General features: G+C 36.8%; 1 long non-coding RNA gene across 1 annotated transcript; it reads right to left on the reverse strand.

Annotated features, from left to right (window-relative positions):
* Positions 1-2297: 2297 nt before the first annotated feature.
* LOC146488371 (uncharacterized) lies at positions 2298-3109 on the reverse strand. The gene is made up of 3 exons (XR_014866589.1): positions 3044-3109; positions 2632-2749; positions 2298-2483 (listed from the first exon to the last, which is right to left on the reverse strand). It is a non-coding gene; the product is annotated as an uncharacterized LOC146488371 (long non-coding RNA).
* Positions 3110-4898: the final 1789 nt, after the last annotated feature.

Below are 4898 nucleotides of genomic sequence, written 5' to 3' on the forward strand. Positions count from 1 at the left end.
AAAGATTTAGCATTTTTCTTTTAAGAAAAATGCTGAATGCTGAATGCGGAATGCTCGGCTTTTTTCAACCACAGGCAGTCAGTAGGAACTGTCGCACGCTATTTGATCTCACACTTTTGTAGCTTCCGCTGATCTTCGTTTGATTTTAGCCACGGGGGAAATACTCCATCAAGTGGATATAAAGAAAACATGGGCGACACACGGGATACATTGTGGGCTTCCTAAAATATCAACCAACGTATTGATTGTTAAAGATGCGACAATTGTTTAAAAGAAGAATTTTTTTTTGCACCAACTTTCCATTTCCTTGCGAATACATTCGTCTTCCGTATTCACATTACGTATGTGATGACAATTTATTACTATTACAATATTATCACTATTACAATATAAGTACTAGAATTAAGTGACTCGCGAAACCTCGCGAGACTAGGGCTGAGTGGAAAGCCCTGTTTAGCTTTTAGCATCAAATGAGGAGATTAAAAGGTTTCTGAACATGGTAACTATTTTGATGAGCATGGTGTTTTCGTAGTTCCATAGGTTAGTTTGCGGTTGAAATCTATGCTGTCAAGGAACACAGCATCATCATTCATGTCTTAGGAGGATGGTCTCCTGGTGTCGATGCCACCGTGATCCGGCATGTTGAACATTGCTAAGACTTTTAAAATAGTTTCATGATAGATATTTAAAAACACACTCCGTGACGTGATAAATAGTTTTAGTGGTAGTTTATAGTTAGTTGGATATCGTTTATTTAGAAAAGATTACATTCTTTTTGGCAACATGGGTCACGCTGCGTGCCCCATGTAGCTTTTTTATTAAGCATCCATACGTCTGATACCGCTGCAAAATAACTGCTGGGAGGATAGAAGAAGAAGCAGAAGTTGCATATCGTAAGACTTCTTCCCTCACAAGACTTAATGATGTTCTCAGCTGGAAAACTTTGCTTCAGGAAGCCAAACAAAAAGCTAGGACTATTGACTTTGTTCTAAGCACAGAGCGCGCCGAATTCAAAGCGTTTACCGACGTTTGAGAGAGAATGGGGCTAACTGATCGAAACAAATGACTTGATATACATGGAGAGGGGAGAGAAAATATTTTCTTGTTATAAACGTCTGGTAATGACCCTTGCATTCTTTCTACTTATTTGCCTCAAATTCAAGGGAAATGCCAAAAAAGGGAAACCTTCACCTCTAAAGAAAGGCTCACAAAAGACCCGCTCTTTTGCTGTAAAAATGAAAATAAACTTAAGTAGCAAACAAACAAAAAAATGCAGAAAAAATTTCATTAGTTCGTAAGATCAAAAGTAGCTATTAGCAAAGTGGACGCGCATTTCACTTGCCGACACAAATAGTAACCTGACAAAAATAATAAGTACTTCCTTAATCTGCAAAGCAAAAAGAAGATAAAAAGCACTATAAGAAAACTCGCACGCAAGAATGGTGATATTATTGTTGACCCGAATTGAACAATGGACGAAATACAATCATTTTACTCAGATCTTTATAGCGAAAAGAATTCTGAAGAGCTAACTGTTGGAAATTGTCCTTTCTTAAATTCTGGGAATATACCAAAGCTTTCACAAGCAATGCAAGATTTGTGCGAAGGCGAGCTAACTCTTGCAGATTGTTTTAATACTCTATCGAGTTTCTATGCAACAAGACACCTGGGAACGATGGACTAGCCGTAGAGTTTTATAAATGCTTCTGGACACTCTTGGGTAGCCTGCTAGTTAACTGTCTAAATTACGCGTACAAACACGGTGAATTATCTTCCTCTCAAAAACAAGCTCTTATTGTCTTAATTTAGAAAAAAGACAAAGATAGACGGCAATTAACGAACTGGAGACCGATCTCTTTAATCAATGTCGATGTTAAGATTGGCACGAAAGCTATAGCTAAAATATTAGAAAAAGTTTTACCGGAAATTATACATCATAATCAAAACGTATATGTTAAAGGCAGATTTATTTTCGATGTCGCCCGAACCATTGACGATATTATCAAGCTAACATCATCGAATAATATGAGCTCATTTCTGGTAGCAATTTACTTCGAAAAAGCCTTTGACTCGGTGAACTAAGGAAAAACAATTTTGGTCCATCATCTGGATTACAGCTTTTTACTCGAATATTTCCAGCTGTGTGATGAATAACAGATTTATTACACAACCGTTTAAACTTTTACGCGGTGCAGTGCGTCAGGGTGATCCTCTCTCACCCTATCTGTTCATTTTAGTCTTAGAAACACTCGCGATTCACATTAGGAAGGGCGAATGCAATTAAAGGAATAAAAGTTGATGGTCTTGAACTTAAGCTTATCATCTTCGCTGATGATCCCACGGTCTTTCTTAAAGATATCGTATCTTTTCACTGCCTGATGGCCAAGCTAGAACTGTTTGGTCAATACTCCGGTTTGAACGTTAATAGAGAAAAAGCTGAGGTTCTGATGCTCGGACCCTCCGAAATCTCAGGTGCAGAAGAACTGAAAATAGATGAAATAAAAAAAAAGTAGTCAAGATCCTAGGGATACATTTCACCTACGATCAGATGCTCTCAGATCAGTTGAATTTTAATATCATCATTAAATTAATTAGAAAATTACTTAACAGCTGGAACTGGAGAGGTCTTACCTTGCTAGGGAAATACAGATAATCAAATCGTTTGCCATTTCTAAAATTCTTTATCGCTTCTCTCTAGTCTCAGCAAACAAAACTTTTATTGAAGAGGTCAATCAGGTGTTGTACAAATCTGTGTGGAAAAGCAAGGATAAAGTTAAACGGCTCGCTCTTATAAACAGTGTCGAGAATGGTGGGTTAAACATGCCGCTCATTGAGTCTCTCATTGACACGCAATGGATAGTATGTATCGAAAAGTATTTGGGTGATTCACCCTGTTGCTGGAAAATTATACTCGACCACTATCTCCGCAGATTCAGGGGCAGTTAACAGTTCCACTGTAACTTTGAATACACAAAACTCCCATTGGACCTTCCCGATTATTACAGGGAATGCCTTACCACTTGGACAAAACTAACTGCCTCACCTGTCTCTTCATTGGATGAAATTGTCAGTCAGATCCTATGAAACAACAAATACATTTGTATCGGACAGAAATCAGTTTTCAATCATAAACGCTTTTCGTTAGTGCTTCACAAAGTTGGAGACCTTTTTAATGAGATGTGTATTAAGCCACATATCACCTTGCAAAATCTGAATGCCCTGCATCAGTCTCTTATTTTTGAATGGCATTTATAATTGCTTTTCACCTAAATGGAAAATGGCGATGATTAATGATTCTGCATCGGTACTTATCAAAATCAACCACTATAGGGGCGATGTCTTTTTGTACTCAAGCAATGATGCTATTTCATTAAGCGAATTGTCCGATAAAATTTTTTTTTACAATATTCTGGTGTCAAAGATTTCGTTTAACCCCTGTACGAAAAGGAAATTTGATGCTACATATGCTTCTACAGAGCAAAGCCTTGACTGGAAAAGTAGCTACAGCAATGCATTTAGGTGCGCAGTAGACACCAGAACGCGTGAATGTCAGTACAAGATACTTAGTAGAATACTTCTTTCTTAAGAACCATCTAATCGTATTAGGTAAACAGCATATCTTCAGATGTAAACTTAACAACTCTCTTCCTAGTACAATCAGTTTCACAAAATCTTTGAAGGCAGTTTTGGATTCTGAACGTTTGATTGCTAAAGAAAAAAAAAACAAGATTAGCTTTCATTTTAACAAATGGAAGGATCTGTTAGCCTACCTCCTCTCTAGTTTAAATAGCTGACAAGATCACGGCATTTCTTAATTAAGTGTAAGGTATATTGTATTGTGAATACGGTGTATTATGAGTAAGTTATTGTAAAGTTATTGTAAGTACTGTAACGTGTGTGGTTGAAATAAAAATAAACAAATTACAAAAAAAAAAAAAAAAACAAAGAGTAATCTAAACAGCGATACTTATTAAATACTGTTTTAGTTCTAACCTTATGCTAGGTTTATGTCCTTTAACTGGCTTTTTTTGGCGTGCGGACCTCTCAGGAAAACGGACAATTTCGTAATCGACCCTTTCGATCGGGACTCATGACTGAGTTTAGTTTATAAGGCGATTCTTTAATAAATCGTCCGTATTTCATTGTCAACCTTGATCTTTTAACAATGAAAGCGAAATTATAAACTAAACCTAGCCTTAAAATAGCCTAAATGGGGAAGTGGAAGAAGTAAGTTTCACTTTAATTTAGCAATCAATATATTCCTAGTGAAATAAATCGTGGAAGTATTTTACCATTTATACATCACTGGTCTTTTGCTCAGTGAAATGACCTGGGGTCTGTTTCTCGAAAGACCCGGTAACTTACCGGGCCTCGTCATCTACGCAAAGATCATGAAGTGACGCAAAGTGCTTTACAAAAGTGCTCCCCGCTCTATCCCCACCCCCCCTTTAATTGCAGCATTATATTTTCTTTAATATTCATGACTATTCTTTTCTCTGAAAGTTTTCTCTCAACTCCCTAATAAAATGAACTTTCAATTAATTTGTAGGCACCTCAGCGACAACCGAATTCAACATCTAGCGCCAGATGTATTTTCACACCTAGCACTCGACTCTTTGTAAGTATGAGAGACTTTTATCCCTATCGTTCCTTGTTGTTCTTTAAACAGTCAAATTATCTTGGTGATCTACATAGAATTTAGCACTCTTACACCTCAATCTGATCCCTTTTTCTGTGGGACATTTAAGTCATTTTCATTGCCAATTCATTGCAAATGGAATGAGAGTTGACTTGCTAAAAGGAATATGAATGTTAGCAAATTTAAGCAAATTTAGAAACAGAGATATAGCAAACAAGTAGCAATGATAGTAAATGCCGCATTTGCTATAGGTTTTGCA

The sequence above is a fragment of the Pavona decussata genome, unplaced genomic scaffold (genome assembly GCF_977016875.1).
Source record: "Pavona decussata unplaced genomic scaffold, jaPavDecu1.1 SCAFFOLD_10, whole genome shotgun sequence".
NCBI lineage: Eukaryota > Metazoa > Cnidaria > Anthozoa > Scleractinia > Agariciidae > Pavona > Pavona decussata.